Source organism: Bubalus kerabau, chromosome 1, assembly GCF_029407905.1.
Source record: "Bubalus kerabau isolate K-KA32 ecotype Philippines breed swamp buffalo chromosome 1, PCC_UOA_SB_1v2, whole genome shotgun sequence".
NCBI classification, from domain to species: domain Eukaryota; kingdom Metazoa; phylum Chordata; class Mammalia; order Artiodactyla; family Bovidae; genus Bubalus; species Bubalus kerabau.
Window position 1 is genome coordinate 119,041,958 of NC_073624.1, and position 19,384 is coordinate 119,061,341.

A 19,384-nucleotide genomic window follows, 5' to 3' on the forward strand; every position below is an offset into this window, starting at 1 on the left:
CACTCTCCTCTTTCACCCTTATCAGGAAGCTCTTTAGTTCCTCTTCACATTCTGCCATCCTAGTGATATCATCTGCATATCTGAAGTTGTTGACATTTATCCAAGAAATCTTGATTCCAGCTTCTGATTCATCCAGCTGAGTATTTCACCTGATGCACTCTGCATATGTTAAATAAGCAGGGTGACAACATATATGAACTCCATGAACAGTGTGAAAAGCGAGCAGTAGCATTTAGAATTACATTGTGTTCCTAGCTAATTCTGGTGATCAACAAGATAGGGAAGAACAAGTAAAAACATTTTTTAGTCTCTCTTTTTGTGTTAGCCCAGTTTATATGACTTCATTTTCACATTGCATCCCATGCTATAGTCTGTCTCTTTATCCAACTACCTTGTGATAGACTGCTTTTAGGTATGAGGTCACATAAAATCACAGTGTTCAATACATTTGATATTAATAGTTTATGTGGTTCAGTCGTTTGGCTGAACTATACGTGTGTCATACATAGCCTTTAAAAATCTTATCTTCTATAACCTGTGTTATTTCCTCAGCCCTTCTATTCTACTCAGCTTGGTTTGTAGCATTTAGAGTCATTATCCTGGCTATCATTAGCCAATTAACTTGAAATGTTCAGTTAATGTTTAAAGCTTTCTTTCAAATTTCGTGTTTGGGGCTTATGTTTTATGTTTTAGAGTAAGGAGAACCACACATTTTCTGCAGCCTCAAAACCTGGCTTGGCTCTTGTATTATTTGGTTGACTCTGAGAAGTCAGCAACACTTTATTCCAATTATGCAGGACAATTTCAGGGGTATAGTTAAAGGGAAAAGAGGAAGGTGAAGAAACTCTAGGTTTGAATGCCTTTATATTAAGCACAATTTTATTTTATCTTACTTGTATTAATTTCCTGGTGCTGCTGTAACGAAGTACCACAGAATGAGTGGCTTTTAAAAAAATCACATTTTTTGCTTCAGTTTTGGAGACTAAACTTCTAAAAATCAAGTTGTTGGCAGGACCATGCCCTGTGGAAGGCTATAGGAAAGAATCTATTCCATGCCTTTGTCTTAGTTCCTGGTATTACCAGTAATTCCTGGAACTCTTTGGCTTGTAGTTGCATAACTATTATCTCTACCTCCATCAACACTTGCTGTTTCTCCCTAACTCTTTGTATCTTCACACAACAATATTCTTATGCAGACACCAGCCACATTAGACTAGGAGCTCACTCTACTCAAGTATGAACTCATCTTAACTAATTGCATTTATATATTTATATCAACTTTATTTTCCAATAAGGTCACACTTCAAGGTACTGGTGATTAGGTCTTCAACATATCTGTTTTTGAAAGAGAATCAACTCAATCCTTCTACACTTATGTGTTGACCAACAGGTAGAATTATTCAGGATAATTTTTTTTTCCTTAAAATATTGAAAGGGTCTAAATGACGTACAGATAGACATCATACAGCATTTCTTGTGCATTTAATATCCTACAAAGTAAAAATATATTGTTGGCTCATCATGTTGAATGGTCTTAAAAATAAGTAGGGATTAATGTTAATATTGACCAAGATAAGCTCAAGATAAGACTTTCTGATTGATTTTCAGTAACTAAATATTTTGTACAAGTTGATCATTCTTTTTGGCAATGTAGTTTAAGAGATGTGATAATTTCTCAATAAGAAATAAAACCAGAAACTCTGAGTCTTATTTATAAATGGCAATGCAAGCCAACATTTTAGTGTTGGCTGAATTCTAGCTTCCATCTATGTTCCCAAAGGAATTACAATTTAAATGAATCTGTCACACAGGCAAATGACATGTTAAATAAACCCATTGCTTTTTTTGGATGTGAAATCTTCTGCTTGTCTTTACATCTTCAGACAGTTTTCTTTGTACTTTTGTGTCACAATGATTGCATAATGGAAGAATGCCTCATTTTCTGGTTTTTAGAATTTAAATATCTGGTTACCCTCCTGGTCTTACCCAATGACATATTTCTTGGAGGTATGGTTAGGGTTAACTCCTGTTCTTCAGGCTTTTTTAATGTCTAATTACAGAAGTTATTTATTTATTTTTCAACCACCAAAGTAGATATTTTGGGGAAGGAGGACCTTTGGTCAAATATTGTGTTTTCTTCCTTCAATTTATTGCACCTAATGGATCTTAGGGCACCATTCATGTTGACAGTAAAAATAATAGCTTTACAAAATCAGGAACGTGTAGCTACATATTGCAGTTCTGAAAAATGGAAACCTTGGTTTAGGTCACATCTTTTTATTGAGCGACCACCCTCTATAATGGAAGATATAGGTGAGAAAAGAACATTTCTAATCAAAGTGCACTCAGATAAGGAGGGTCAATTAATCTTTGTCTTTGAAAACTGAGGATAGGAATTAACTTCCGTAAACTAGGGTGACGGCAAAGTTCAAATACAATTTACATTATTAAAGTTCTTTGTGACTCTTCTTTTTCAGCCCGTGCAAATTACTTTGCACTTGTGTCAGCTCATGACTTAATACAGTTGCTAGGGCCTGGTTGGTTTCCCGTGCTAACAACTATTGAAAGCCATACATTATTTTGGCAGTGGTTATTATCTAAACCTAAATGACTGGGTTGCATTTAGATGAGCTCATCTTAGCTTGTTGTTATCTTTTGGGAGTTTCACCTTAATGCTACTGAGTGGGAAAGCAAAGCCTAAAGTGAAACTTGAGTAAATCCAGCTCTGCCTGCTTGCAGGCTCTGAATGTGTAAAGGGATTAAAGTATACAGAGCACATTACCAGATCCATAACTTGATCTAAATATATCTTGTCTTTTGTCAGAACTGACCTTTGGGAACTGCTGATTCTTGGGAGATTGAAGAATTCTTAAAATTTACACATTCCAGCACTATCTACTGGGGTCTAGTTCATATTTCACTGTATTTCCATGCTGATAGAAATTAATAGATACCTCGTATGCTTTCTATACTGATCCTGACTATAATTAAAATGCTCATGATGATTACAGTTTAAGCACTGTTAATATTTAGTTCATATAATAGCTACCAGATTTGGGAGTATAGTGGATAACAGGGCACAATATATATGCCAGGAATCATGAATTATGTCCTTATGGATACTATATTAAACAGTAGAAAATATGAGGGATAATTTATGTGATTACACATAAATTATGTGATTACAGGAAATGCATTAAGTCGACTTTACTATGCACAACTTTGCTACATTGAAAAAATATGAAAATGTTAATCATTCAGTCATGTCCAACTCTTTGTGACCCCATGGACTGTAGTTCACCAGTCTCCTCTGTCCATAGGATGTCCCAGGAAAGAATACTGGACTGGGTTGCCATTCCCTTCTCCAGGGGATCTTCCTGACCCAGGGATTGAACCTGGGTCTCCTGCACTGCAGGCTGATTCTTTACCGTCTGTGTCACCAGGGAAGCCCACAGACATTGCACCGTAATTAATTGGCTGTAAGACAATTTTCCTGTGAAAGAAAATAACTGGTTGACAGTTTTTAATTCACTAGTCTGACTTTAGCTGGTTGAAATATATTAGCATTTCTTTCTGTTCACATTTTCTTGATGGCCTCATTGAGCTGATGATACATGATGATGATTCCCCCTAACAATCGGTTTCTTGCTTTTAAACACTCTATATTAGAGGAGAATGAAGTTGAAGGCCTCAAAAGTTCAAAGTTGAGCCCATATCTCCCAAAGAACTTTGGAAAATCTATCAGTGAGCATGTGACAAGATGCCAAAAACACACAACACTAGAGGTTTTCACAACCAATACAAAGTTCAGTTACAAATATGCATAATAGTGTTTGGAAACTGATGCCTCTATTACTAAAGAAAAAAAATTAGCAAAAAAGAAAATGTATGATGCTGAAGGAGGAAATGAATCAGCAAGCTATGTATATGTATATATATATATATATATGCGTGTGTGTGTGTGTGTTCATATGAATGAAAGACAAGTGCTTAGGTACAACCCACAGTATAACATCAGTTGTTTGTTCCATGAATCTACACACATTTTTAACTGTATTCAAATATTTGTGTATTTCTCAATGAAGTCTTTTTAATTTTTTGAATTTTTTGTCATGTTTCATTGTGTCTTTTTTAATGTCCTTCTTTTATTTTTCATTATTTAATCTTTGACAGAAAAATTGCCTTGTGACCAACTAGCTATGCTGTGAACAAGTTAGTAGAAAATTGTTTGTGGCAAAGATATGTATGTGTTAATTGCTCAGTTGTGTCCAACTTTTTGCAACCCCATGGACTGTAACCTACTAGGCTTCTTTGTCCATGGGATTCTCCAGGCAAGAATACTGGAGTGGATTGCCATTCCCTTCTCCAAAGGATCTTCCTGACCCAGGGATTGAACTCAGGTCTCTTGCACTGGAGGCAAATTCTTTACTGTGTGAGATACTGGGAGGTCCAGATATGACAACGATGATTATGGCAAAATTACTGGATACAGAATGTATCAAACGGGAAGTTTCACTATGGAAAAAAATTCTCAGCAAAGATTTTCATTGCTTTTGAACAAAAATGAAGCATCAAAAAATGTTTATGTAACAGACTGTAGAAATACAGTGTTCTGTATTTTATAAATGTTGTTATAGATAAAATCTACTTCAATGAGATCATCCCTGTAATAGCATAGTATTTTACTGACATATACTGGCAAAACATTTAAATTTGTAACTGATAAATAAAGTTATTAGCTGTCAATACCATTAGCTCACTGATCTTTCTGTTTTCAGTTGCCATATTGACACCAAAATTACTATTTCGGTGACAGATACTTCACATTATTTTTTTTCATGTTCAGCATAATTTTATTTTAATTATGAATTTAAAGAATGTTGAGGCTTCAAATATGCGATAAGCCTTAGTCAGCGTGATGCCACTCACTAATGGATCACAATAGGTTTTTTGTTGTTGTTGCTGTTGGTTGACAATTGTCAATTTCCAGAAGCATGTTCTGAATAATAATAGCTTATCCAATTACTGATTTTAACTGTTTTTTAGAAACATGTTTTGAGCAGTAATCCTACTTTCACTAAACATCTTTCTGACATATCAAAACCCTTAATGAGAAGTTACATAGAAAGCTGAAATAATGTCTCTTAGGTAACTAAAATTTTTAGGAGGACTTACCACTTAATCGCTACCAAAAATAATGTTAGCTCTTCTTTTTGGGATAAATTATCTCACAAAATAACAGTGAAGTCCTTATGTTTTCTGCTTTTTTTTTTTTTTTTTTTTTTTTTTTTGCCTTTTTCACATCCCTAGTAGATACCTTAGTGAAGAGAAGACTCTGGCAGCACACTCGGCTTGCATGTTTCAGAGGAACTTTGGTCTCAGGCTGATCAAAGATGTTTTTTCAAAACAAAAAATCACTCAATGCACATGTAATTAATTTGGCAAGAGACCATTTCTAGCATATTTTCCCTTAAGTGTCAAAGGGATATTGGAATTCTGTGAAAATATATGTTGCTCTGTTCCTGCCTACCTCTAGCCTTGATTCTCATGAAGACTTTTCTCTAGAAAGAAAATAACTTCATTTTATGTAATGACCCTGAAAATGTCTTATTGTTCATGGTAAAAAACAAAATTAAGATGCTTTTGCTGAGATCAACAAGCTGTTGAAAATCTTGACGTCATCTATTCATTGTTTTCTGTGTTGAAAAATAATCAATAGATGGTACTGCTTTTTTGTGACGGAAAATATTAATGATTGACATGTGGTACATTTTTAATTGGCTTGGGATCAGGACTTATATATTTGTCACCTTTCAGCAAATCTGGTGGCTTTCCAGCATTTGTATACCCTTAGTTGAGAATGTGGAAATTAAGAGTGATAAAATAAGTCAAAGCATTTAGGGTGACTGCAGCTGTTAGGCAGATAAAGAAAAAAACTCCAAGAAAAAACAACTTCGATGATTTTTTCATGTAAAAGTGATTAAAGAAGTAATTTTAGTTAGATGTTTTTATCATTCAGAAAAGTAAATGACAATTTAATTTTACATATAAACATGTAGAAACAAAGAGTATCATAAATTTATTTTCCCTTCCTAATTTGAGACTATCTCATCTTGCCTCACTGACTCAATGGACATGAGTTTGAGTAAACTTTGGGAGTTGGTAATGGACAGGGAAGCCTGGCGTGCTGCAGTCCATGGGGTCGCAAAGAGTCGGACATGCCTAAGAGACTGAACTAAACTGAACATCTTACTTGTCAGTACATATTATTCCCCAAAGGATGTGGTTTATCTTTTATCAAGTTAAGCTAGAGTTTGTAAATAATAGCTTCCATTTCTTCCCTGGAGAGAGTATTATACACTCATTATCATTAAGAAGTTTTTTGCTGGCATTGGCCTAAATGTTTGTTTTTATTCTGCTACTCAGGGTTCTGATACCTTAAATAATGTCATTTTAGACTTGATGTTTACACTTTCAACACTGGTTTTCCATTCACTTAATTCTGTCTGTAACTTGCTTTCCAGCATCTATGTAAATGTTGTCTCTCCCATGCTGGGAATAAATACTAATGAAGATGCACTTGCTGTTAAAGGGCAAGAGAGCAGCTGAGTCAAGGTCTATTTTATTCCGTCTGCTATTTTACTGAGCAAGAACTACTAGGCTAAAATGAAAGTCAGGGCCGATGTGTAACTCATGTTGATGTATGGCAGAACCATTACAATATTGTAAAGTAATTAGCCTCCAATTAAAATAAATAAATTAAAAAAAAGAATGAAATGAAACTTAAGTTTTAAGCAATTGATACAGAAGGTTATGGGGAAGAAAGCTTTGGAGAGGAGAACTGAGTTGTTTCAATCACTGTTATGCATGAACCTCTCTTTTCTGATTTTCCTTTAATATAAAGGCATGTCTTTTTTTATTATAGTTAGTCTTGCCCCAGATATTAAAAAAATGCATTTCAAATATATCGAAAATCACTGTACCCCTGATATGTGATTTTTATGTCACCAATTTGCCTTCCAAATACTAACTTGAATTGAATTCTCGTCCGTCAAATGGAAGGTTCTGACATTGTTAGAAATCTAGATAGAATTTAAATAGAAGAAGGACTGAGTTTAAGAAGTCATGTTGGTAACTCTAAACTGACCATGGGTTCTGGCTTGCCTAGGACAGTTCTGATTTATATTTTGGAAAAAAGGAAAACATAAACAGAGATATAGTGGGAGTTACTCTGAGTTCATTACAAAACAAGACACGAAAACCTGATTAGAAAAAAAAGAAAGATTGGGCTGAGAGAAATGGTACCCATAGATTAAATGTCAAAAACGAACTTAGAGAAAACTGATAAAGCAAGATGATAGATAAATAGACAGATAGAATTTATAGGCGACAAGTGTGTGTGTGAGAGAGAGAGAGAGAGACAGAAACCTTTGAATCCCAGTCTCTGTGACCAAAGACAAGACTGAGACTTATAAAGGCAAAAGCCCCAGAGGCTACACACGGGAAGGTGAGTGATGAGTTTGAACAAGTCTTTGTCTTGTCGGTTCAGAACTTGTTGGCTCTAGTGGGTGCCAGGGCAGGCCACTTTTGTCCATTGTTGAATGTAGGATAATAGAACTGTGAATTCACCGTGACCAGCATCACCACCTTTCTCTGAATTCTGATCAGTTGTCTGAAAATAGTTGTTCTTGTTTCTTCTGTTTGCAGACTGCTTACTGTCTCCTGCTGTTCAAATTCAAGAGCACACTGAGAACATGTCTGCATAAGCACACTCAAAGATCCCTGATTTATTTTCTTCAATCAAAATGTGGTCCCTAGGTCTTGTCCTATATATCTTTTTCATGGATTTTTTAATTTGTTTAAAAAAATAATTTTGTAAACAGTCATATCAAAAATCTAGTGGGTGGGAGGTGGTTGCCAGTGTCTACTTTTACTTCCAATCTCTGCCATGGCTCCATTTATAAGCCATGAAATACATGATTTTCATAGAATTTTAATCTGGTTAAGTCTGAAAGACCCCAAGACCATCCAAAGCACAGCTCTTTTTACTAGAACTTTCTCAAATACATTCTAACACCTTTATCCTAAATACAATATGCAGAATTTTTCAAGAACAGTAGTAATAAAAGCTAACCTTTTCTTATACGAGGAGTGTCCAACACATGCCCCTTGCTGGACACCAGCTGTAATGTCCACCTGTGCTGAGGCCAGTGTCTGACCTAAAAGATGCAGTAACATATCACAGAATGGTACCAAGATGGGGGAGGCACAGATTGTCCCTGGTGCAGATAATAGGGGAGTGTGTTATGCATAGGAAATTTTTAAAAGAATAATAATGTTGACTTATAATTGCCAATTTTTACTGCTTTGTATTGCTATCATGCTCCAGAAATTCTAAACAATACTGTGACAAAATACTCCACCCAGCCAGGGCTGAACACTCCACTGCCAACCCCTACCCTCTTTGGGGCTCCAGTAGATATGGCCTCCAGCCTTAGGCAGTGGAAGAGAACACAGGAATGGTAATTTAGGTGTATAAGAAATTTGTGCAGGAAACTGATAACTAGTGCCAGGGACCTTGTGGAAAGTAGTCTGAATGTGTGTGTTGTTCTGTAAGTATTAAATCATGTTTATAAGTGCTTTCTACACTAGTGAACTAAAAATAAAAGTGCATGTTTAATTTAAAAATACACACTAAATGTCCATTTTTCAAGAAAGTTTTTTTTTTTTCATCCACAATAAGAAACTTGGTGTTACCCCCGACTGCATAAAATCAGGACAAATAAATCTGCTAAAGAGACATCAGCATTTATTTCAGAAGTTAATGGGTAATTTGGGAAGACTGACCCTCTTCAGAGTTGATGTTAAATATAGGCAGCTGAATAAGGTATATTTGCAATGTCATTCCATGAAATCATATATTTTATTTAAATAAAGTGACACTTCATCTAAATTATTTTTATTTATTTTCAAATCTAAGTTTTCCCCTGCATATAGAAAGCATTACACAATGACTGTTAATATATTGGCTCTATCTACAAAAGAAAAATTTGCAAGTAGATAAATACCAGCTTTTATATTAGTGAGATCAGATTCTCCAAAGAGAGAATCACTTAACATTTATTGCAAGAGTGTTTTTTCTTTGTTGTATTGAACTGATAAAATGTATATAAAGCTTTTGAAAATTCTTTGTAAAAGATGAACTACCAGAAGTAACTGGAAAATCTCCTGTAACTTCAGATTAAAATTTCAATGGAAACAGTGACAGACTTTATTTTCTTGGGCTCCAAAGTCACTGCAGATGGTGACTGCGGGCATAAAATTAAAAGACACTTGCTCCTTGGAAGAAAACCTATGACAAACCTGGACAGCATATTAAAAAACAGAGACATTACTTTGCCTACAAAGGTGCATAGAGTCAAAGCTATGGTTTTTCTAGTAGTCATGTATGGATATGAGTTGAACCATAAAGAAGGCTGAGCACCAAAGAATTGATGCTTTTGAATTGTGGTGTTGGAGAAGACTCTTGAGAGTCCCTCCAAGATCAAGCCAGTCAATCCTAAAGGAAATCAGTCCTGAATATTCATTGGAAGAACTGATGCTGAAATTGAAGCTCCAATATTTTGGACACCTTATGCGAAGAGCCTACTCATTGAAAGGACACTGTTGCTGGGAAAGATTGAAGGCAGAAGAAGGGGATGACAGGTGATAAGATGGTTGGATGGCATAGGAGACAGGAAGAATAAAAGAAAAGCTGACCCTGGCAAGGGCCACAAAAGAAATGTATAGTTATTGATAAACTGGATGCTATAAGGCATGAGACTTTCAGAACAAATCCAGAGGGAACAGTTCATAAACTTGAAAACAAGATATGATCCAGGGGTCAGAAAACTGACCCCAGACTGTTTCTAAACTGGCTTCTCAGAGTCACATGTTTTACGTATCTGGTGGAAAATCTATAGATAAGAATATTAGTCTTAGTTATGATTTGTTATTGATTACTGTCCATTCTAAAGGAGATCAGGCCTGGGTGTTCTTTGGAAGAAATGATGCTAAAGCTGAAACTCCAGTACTTTGGCCACCTCATGCGAAGAGTTGACTCATTGGAAAAGACTCTGATCCTGGGAGGGATTGGGGGCAGGAGGAGAAGTGGACAACAGAGGATGAGATGGCTAGATGGCATCACCAACTTGATGGACATGAGTTTGAGTGAACACCAGGAGTTGTTGATGGACAGGGAGGCCTGGCATGCTGCGATTCATGGGGTCGCAAAGAGTTGGACACAATCCCTTATGATTATACAGTGGAAGTGAGAAACAGATTTAAGGGCCGAGATCTGATAGATAGAGTGCCTGATGAACTATGGAATGAGGTTCGTGATGTTGTACAGAAGACAGGGATCAAGACAATCCCCATGGAAAAGAAATGCAAAAAAGCAAAATGGCTGCCTGGGGAGGCCTTACAAATAGCTGTGAAAAGAAGAGACGCAAAAGCAAAGGAGAAAGGAAAGATATAAGCATCTGAATGCAGAGTTCCAAAGAATAGCAAGAAGAGATAAGAAAGCCTTCTTCAGTGATCAATTCAAAGAAATAGAGGAAAACAACAGAATGGGGAAGACTAGAGATCTCTTCAAGAAATTTAGAGATACCAAGGGAATATTTCATGCAAAGATGGGCTCAATAAAGGACAGAAATGGTATGGACCTAACAGAAGCAGAGGATATTAAGAAGAGATGGCAAGAATACACAGAAGAACTGTACAAAAAAGATCTTCATGACCCAGATAATCATGATGGTGTGATCACTGACCTAGAGCCAGACATCCTGGAATGTGAAGTCAAGTGGGCCTTATAAAGCATCACTATGAACAAAGTTAGTGGAGGTGATGGAATTCCAGTTGAGCTCTTTCAAATCCTGAAAGATGAGGCTGTGAAAGTGCTGCATTCAATATACCAGCACATTTGGAAAGCTCAGCAGTGGCCACAGGACTGGAACAGGTCAGTTTTCATTCCAATCCCAAAGAAAGGCAATGCCAAAGAATGCTCAAACTACCGCACAATTGCACTCATCTCACATGCTAGTAAAGTAATGCTCAAAATTCTCCAAGCCAGGCTTCAGCAATACGTGAACCGTGAACTTCCAGATGTTCAAGCTGGTTTTAGAAAAGGCAGAGGAACCAGAAATCAAATTGCCAACATCTGCTGGATCATGTAAAAAGCAAGAGAGTTCCAGAAAAGCATCTATTTCTGCTTTATTGACTATGCCAAATCCTTTGACTGTGTGGATCACAATAAACTGTGGAAAATTCTGAAAGAGATGGGAATACCAAACCACCTGACCTGCCTCTTGAGAAATCTGTATGCAGGTCAGGAAGCAACAGTTAGAACTGGACATGGAACAACAGACTGGTTGCAAATAGGAAAAGGAGTACGTCAAGGCTGTATGTTGTTACCCTGCTTATTTAACTTATATGCAGAGTACATCATGAGTAATGCTGGACTGGAAGAAGCACAAGCTGGAATCAAGATTGCCAGGAGAAATATCAATAACCTCATATATGCAGATGACAGCACCCTTATGGCAGAAAGTGAAGAGGAACTACAAAGCCTCTTCATGAAAGTGAAAGTGGAGAGTGGAAAAGTTGGCTTAAAGCTCAACATTCAGAAAACAAAGATCATGGTATCCGGTCCCATCACTTCATGGGAAATAGATGGGGAAACAGTGGAAACAGTGTCAGACTTTATTTTTTGGGGCTGTAAAATCACTGCAGATGGTGACTGCAGCCATAAAATTAAAAGACGCTTACTCCTTGGAAGGAAAGTTATGACCAACCTAGATAGCATATTCAAAAGCGGAGATAGTACTTTGCCAACAAAGGTCCGTCTAGTCAAGGCTATGGTTTTTCCTGTGGTCATGTATAGATGTGACAGTTGGACTGTGAAGAAGGCTGAGTGCCAAAGAATAGATGCTTTTGAACTGTGGTGTTGGAGAAGACTCTTGAGAGTCCCTTGGACCACAAGGAGATCCAACCAGTCCATTCTGAAGGAGATCAGCCCTGGGATTTCTTTGGAAGGAATGATGCTAAAGCTGAAACTCCAGTACTTTGGCCACCTCATGCGAAGAGTTGACTCATTGGAAAAGACTCTGATGCTGGGAGGGATTGGGGGCAGGAGGAGAAGGGGATGACAGAGGATGAGATGGCTGGTTGGCATCACTGACTCAATGGATGTGAGTCTGTGTGAACTCTGGGAGTTGGTGATGGACAGGGAGGCCTGGCATGCTGCGATTCATGGGGTCGCAAAGGGTTCAACACGACTGAGTGACTGAAATGGAACTGAACTGAGCAACTGAACTGAACTGAATTATTTCTTAGTTACTCAGTGGTTAATGATCACTTTGTTCTTTGGCCCTGAAGGCCACATTAGTTATAGTTTAACTCCCTGCGTATTTTTTCCTTCAAGGCTGAAAATATAACAAAGCTGGCGTGGATTCAGTTTCGGCACCTTCACCTTGGAGTGGTGTTGGTCCCCCGATCCTTGCTTTTCTCTGAATTCTTGTGTCTTGTTTCTCTTTCTCTTGCCATATCCCGCTTTCAGAAATTCTGCTTGTCAAAGCAGGTCTCAACAGGATGGTGTCACTGACTCAATGATATGAATTTGAGGAAGCTCCGGGAGATGGTGAAAGACAGGGAAGCCTGGCATGCTGCAGTCCATGGGGTCACAAAGAGTTGGACATGACTGAGTAACTGAGCAACAACAACAAAGTCGAAGATAAAATTAATTATTATATTAAAAATTTTTAATAGGGCAAAGCTTTTCATTAGAAAATTTCTTAATTAAGAAACCAAAGATATAATCTGTAGTAGATAGTAAAACAAATTCTACTTATAATTGTTTCCAAAAATGTTATAAAATTTTAAAATCAAAATACAAACTGTAATTGTATTTAAACACTGATAGACTTACTGAAATATAAATTTTTATTAAAAGATGATGTTGAATGTTAAACAGTACATCAGCATTGTGGTAATACTTTCTATGTGGTTCATCATTAATTGGAGTTTAGAAATGTTTGAACTTTTCAAAAGATATATTTAAAATCAGACTAAGTGTCCTAAAATTGTATTGGACTTTCAACAGTAAACCCTTTAAATTGTAGTTCCATAATGTTCAATAACAGTTTGAAAAATTTAATCAAGCATTCTTCAAATGGAGCACTAAAATGTCAGCATTTTAAGCTTTCAGGAAATTGCGCTCATAGGAAAAAAATGTGTGCGACAGAATGATATTGGGATGAACCACTACAAAGACAGGGGAAGAAAGGAACAAATCAAAGCAAAGGTAACACATTCAATCAAATTTACCTTTGAAATTTTATATTCATACTTTGAAATACCTCAAATAGGGAGAATGTGCTTTAGTGGAGCTGCTAATTTATTTAAAAATAATTGAAAATGCTCCTTGAAAAAGTATATTTAAAATGAGAAACAGAATCAAAATAGTAACATTATGGGATAAGTTGCTTTTATCTTTCATTATTCAGGATAATTATTCAGCTAGAGATCACACACATAGCAACGTATTTTCATACCTCATGCATTTAGACATTCACCTATAATACACACGTGGATATGCTTACTTGCATTTTCAAGTAAACACATCTATTAAAAAAATAAATAAATAAACACATCTATTTATGCAAATATGTACTTATATTAGTATATTTATGCAAGCATAACATTTATATGTGGTGCTGCATGTATATCTATATGTATAGGTTTGTGTGTATATATAGCAAAATACCTTCAAAAATAAGAAAACTTTATTCCTTCATTTTGGCCTCTTGATATGATCTAATATACAACCAAATTTAAGTATCTGGAAAGACTCCTCAGTCTTTGCACATGTGTTCAGCTTTTCCCAAAGTTTATTTTCTCAAATTTTCTAGATGAAAACATTGAATATTCTGCTGTTACTCGAGTCAGATTTACATAGGATAATTTCAAGAATGTTTCTTGTTCTTTCATAACTCTAAATTTTATTTAGAATTTCTTCATACATGCTTATTAGAAAGCATATCATGAAAGTTCTTGAAACTTCACTGTGTCCATTCCTTCTACCATTCTCAAAGCTAGCCACTTAGGACTATACCAGAAATCATCAGCTTTGTGTTTAATTGTGCTTGGAAAGAATGCTTTACAAGATTCTTTTGTAGTGTTTTTTGGGGGCACATACTTATGATATGCTTGTGAAAGTGAAAGTGAAGTTGCTCAGTCGTGTCCAACTCTTAGCGACCCCATGGACTGCAGCCCACCAGGCTCCTCCATCCACGGGATTTTCCAGGCAAGAGTACTGGAGTGGGTTGCCACTATCTTGCCTTAAATATGGTGATACTTAAATATTTTAGTCTTCTACTGCTGTTGTCAATTTTACATTTAAGACATCCTTGTGTTGGTGATGGAGAAGACAAAGAAATCTCTAAGTGAGTCTCATCTTGTTTCATCCAAAATACTAATTAGGAAACCAAGGGTGATTTTAGTCTCTCCATGAAAAATTAGCAAATAAAATGTGTCTTATCTCAAAGATCTTATTAGCAAAAAACTACTAATCAAGTTTATTTTAAAATGTTTGAAGCTATGTTATAAAATAATGATTAAAAATGAGGATATACCAATGATAAGATTAATCAAATATATTGATAACGGAAAAGCAATCCATTAAAAACTATTTCAGTCTGTTTATTGTTATATGAAAAATTATAGTCAAATTGTAGTCATATACTTGGCAGAGTCTGAACTTTCCAATTACTACTGACTCGTTTACCACTTCAGACTCATTCAAAGCTGTCAAAATCAAAATAAAATCAAATGACTGATTCATGTCAACGTATGGCAAAAACCACTACAATATTATAAAGTAATTAAACTCCAATTAAAATAAAAAAAAAGTCAAATGAATCCTATAACCTCTCACATTCAGAAAAGCAGAGGAATTTTAGAAAGTTCTCAAAAATGCTTGGTAAACATCTGGCATGTACCATACATGGTGTTTAACACTGAGGGCACAAGCATACATGTGAAGTGTCTTCTCTTTTGGTCTAGTTGAGCAGTCTGATGGAGAAAACAGACATACAAGCAAATTGAAACACAACATGAAAGCACTAAAAAGTAGGCATAAACTTCTGTTTTATCAAACAATTGTTTGTTGAAAACCCTTTCTATTCCAGAAAATATTTAAGTACTCTTCATGGACTATTATCTTTGAATGAGTTAAAGATAGAGGGGAAAACAGACTGGAAAAGATAATCCAAGTAGCCCTTCAAAATGTATTCAACTAAAAAGCCATTAAGCCAGGTAATAAAAATGAAAAAAAATTTTTTTTTTTGCTCAATTCCTACATGCAATTGCTTTTACATTATTTTGTTTTTCTACTTCATGCTCTTTTCTGTCTCTGCCTTTACTTCCACTTGTAACATATACTTCACCACTTCATCAAGTTCTTTTGTATTTTGAAAAGACAGCACAGAGTGTGATTTGTGGATCAGTTCAGGGTTTTATAAATTTTAAGCATACTCTAATCATGAATGACAATTTTTTTTTTTTCCATTGAGTGAAATCGGTATTTTTAAACTGAAGTGTCTGTTAGGTGTGAAAAGCAAAATAACAGTGAAGTAATTTATTAGACCTCAGTTCATAGAAAAGTTCATTTGCATTGTGCTTTAGAAAATGTAAGAGTAAACAAAATTGTGTGTATGTTAAATGAAAGAATACTTAATTAAACTTACCAAAATGAGAGTCTTGATGAATTAACACATTATAGTATTCAACTATTTAGAAACAATTGCTGAGTTTTCAATATGTTTAGTAGGCTCATCTGTTTAACTTTCCACATTAATATTATTAGCCTTGGAATTAGTCATTAGAATTAGACTCCTGATGGTCACTGAGGAGTGACTATGTTGATCTTCATTAGCATCATTATCTTTACAACACTTGAAGCAAAGCATGAGTTATGATCAACTTAATTACATTCTCCTCTGTGTGAAGGGAACAGCTTCATGTAAGCTTCTCAGACTCAGTGCCAGGTATAGACACTATGTTTGATATCTTAATCTACAGGACACTGAAGTAACAAAAAACTGACTTCAAATCAACAGAAATGAATGTCTGTGGCAGTGAAATTGTGGCTTCTTCTCACATCTTTATTTCTCACATATTTAGTTTCTTTATTGAATTTGCTTCCTCTACCAGAGATATGGTATCTCCTGGAAGACTGACATGGCAGCTCTCCCATTCATGATTAATTGGGTAAAGCCAGTCACATTATCAAATGGAATTTGTCTCCAATAAGCAGGGGTCAGTAGGAAGGAGCAGTAAATATTTCAGCAATAGTCCATTCTATCTCAGGGGCAAAGAGTAGAAAATATCTGGTTGGCCCTTGTGCCTCTTTGTGTCACGGGCCAGTCTTCTCCTGGAAGAATTATAATTTTTAACCTATTCAATTACTCTATTAATTTACTGCAGATGTGTGGATCACAATAAACTGTGGAAAATTCTGAAAGAGATGGGAATACGAGACCACCTGACCTGCCTCTTGAGAAACCTATATGCAGGTCAGGAAGCAACAGTTAGAACTGGACATGGAACAACAGACTGGTTCCAAATAGGAAAAGGAGTACGTCAAGGCTGTATATTGTCACCCTGCTTATTTAACTTATATGCAGAGTACATCATGAGAAATGCTGGGCTGGAAGAAACACAAGCTGGAATCAAGATTGCCGGGAGAAATATCAATAACCTCAGATATGCAGATGACACCACCCTTCTGGCAGAAAATGCAGAGGAACTACAAAGCCTCTTGATGAAAGTGAAAGTGGAGAGTGAAAAAGTTGGCTTAAAGCTCAACATTCAGAAAATGAAGATCATGGCATCTGGTCCCATCACTTCATGGGAAATAGATGGGGAAACAGTGGAAACAGTGTCAGATTTTTTTTTTTTTTTCAGGCTCCAAAATCACTGCAGATGGTGATTGCAGCCATAAATTAAAAGATGCTTATTCCTTGGAAGAAAAGTTATGACCAACATAGATAGCATATTGAAAAGCAGAGACATTACTTTGCCAACGAAGGTCTGTCTAGTCAAGGCTATGTTTTTTCCAGTGGTCATGTATGGATGTGAGAGTTGGACTGTGAAGAAAGCTGAGTGCGGAAGAATTGATGCTTTTGAACTGTGGTGTTGGAGAAGACTCTTGAGAGTCTCTTGGACTGCAAGGAGATCCAACCAGTCCATTCTGAAGGAGATCAGCCCTGGGATTTCTTTGGAAGGAATGATGCTAGAGCCAAAACTCCAGTACTTTGGCCACCTCATGCGAAGAGTTGACTCATTGGAAAAGACTCTGATGCTGGGAGGGATTGGGGGCAGGAAGAGAAGGGGATGACAGAGGATGAGATGGCTGGATGGCATCACCGACTCGATGGACGTGAGTTTGTGTGAACTCTGGGAGTTGGTGATGGACAGGGAGGCCTGGCGTGCTGCGATTCATGGGGTGGCAAAGAGTCGGACACGACTGAGCTACTGAACTGAACTGAACTGAACTGTCTTTAGTTTTATAATTATCTATTCCACTCTACTTTTGCAAATATTTTGAAAAAAATTATTTAAAATGAATAATCTTTTAACAAAGAGCATACATTTTAATTCCGCTTTTATAAAAAAATCATCTAAATTTTACTTCAAACCTTACTCCCACTTTTACATTGAGTAACAAATATTCAGCATACAAAACTTTACTCCTCCTTCCAATACTATGTATTACCATAAAAATCAATGTTAGAATTATTTTAAGCATTCTGAACATGAGTTTTCAATTATCTTAAGATAATATTTCAAGTGACTGTATCAACCAGGTAAGGTTAGCACTCAAGAAAGATTTTTTACCTTTCTTGCTTATGTTCTTAGTATCAATTAAAACAAACAAACAAAATCTTTTCACAACTCTCTCCATCACTCCTTACCTTCTAGTGAACTAGACTGCATCCCTTTTATCCTCCCTTCCCCTGGGCCCAGACACTTCTAGTCCTGAACTCCTTCTTTGCTCTCAATCCACACTGCATGTATGACCTTGCTTTCTTCTCCAATAAGCTAAACTCCTTGATCAGTAGCTTCCCCTGGATTCAAAATTGCGTGGGACTAGGAGTAGGGAAGGCAGTTACTGTCCACTGCTTCTGTCTCAGCACAGGGTCTTCTACTACACTAACTCCTCTGGCCCTCTCTGTATGCTTCACCCATCTTTACATAGAGAGTAAGAGTGAATTATTCCTGAAACAATTTAAGGTAATAAAATCTTTGAGATATATTTAAGAGAAAATGCTGAGCATGCTTACCTCAGTTTCTTCCCTTTTGGAAGCCAGTCTATTTATAGAGATTTTGCATAATTACCTATTGCCTGTCATATGGAAGGAAGTCTGCCCTTGAAAGGAAAGATGAGCAACTAGCTAATCAACTGTTCAGTGATGGGTAAGCATATTTAACTCAGGGATGAAATTGGCAATTTTGTTTGTTACAGAAGGAAAGTCATATTCTGCAATCACCTTTCATAGGAATTAAGGTGAGACTTTGTTTTTATTATTCATACTCCTGCACCCTTTTCTCAACTTGCTCCATTCTTGAGTAATAAAGCATGTGTTATTTATTTGAATTTCATAAAACCTAACTCACATTATCTACATCCTTTTTCCTGGCAGTAAGTTGCCCTGTAAATTTCAATTTCCTTCTTATATCTGGGTTGCTTAATATTTCTGGGAGAAATAACACAGTTCTGTGCATGGATATAATTACTCCTTTATAATTTTTATAAAGACTTCCCAGGTGGCTCAGTGGTAAAGAATCCACCTGTCAATGCAGGAGATGCAGGAGACTTAAGTTTGATCCCTGGATCAGGACGATCCCCTAGAGGAGGAAACGGCAACCCACTTCAGTATTCTTGATGGGAAAATTCCATGGATAGAGAGGCTGGTGGGCTACTGTCCATGAGGTCACAAAGAATTGGACACAACTTAGTGACTGAGCACACAGCATGTATGCGCTCGCGCACACACACACACACACACACTCTTTATAAATCCCATATCAGCAAGACAATCAGTATTTAGTAGAATGGCTAGGAGAGGAGTTAAGAGCCTGAGCTCTAAGATGAACACTGCCTTGGCTCTTCTATATCCAACATAGGAACTTTAGGTCGGGAGCATGTTACTTAAGGTCTCTCTGCCTCAGATTCCTCATTTGTAAACTTCAAATATAGCATTGACCTCATGTGATGGCAAAGATTAAAATAACACATGCATAATGTTCAAAACAGTGCCTGGAAACAGTCAGTTATTATAATCTT

At 36.4% G+C, this 19,384-nt stretch overlaps 1 long non-coding RNA gene across 4 annotated transcripts in view; it reads left to right on the forward strand.

The window, feature by feature from the left end:
• The window catches only part of LOC129657101 (uncharacterized), a 110,262-nt gene extending 101,504 nt beyond the window's left edge, over window positions 1-8,758 (forward strand). For all 4 annotated transcript variants that reach the window (XR_008716546.1, XR_008716549.1, XR_008716547.1 and 1 more), the window contains one exon: window positions 7,708-8,758. This is a non-coding gene — a long non-coding RNA (uncharacterized LOC129657101). The remainder of the gene's footprint in view (window positions 1-7,707) is intronic.
• Window positions 8,759-19,384: the final 10,626 nt, after the last annotated feature.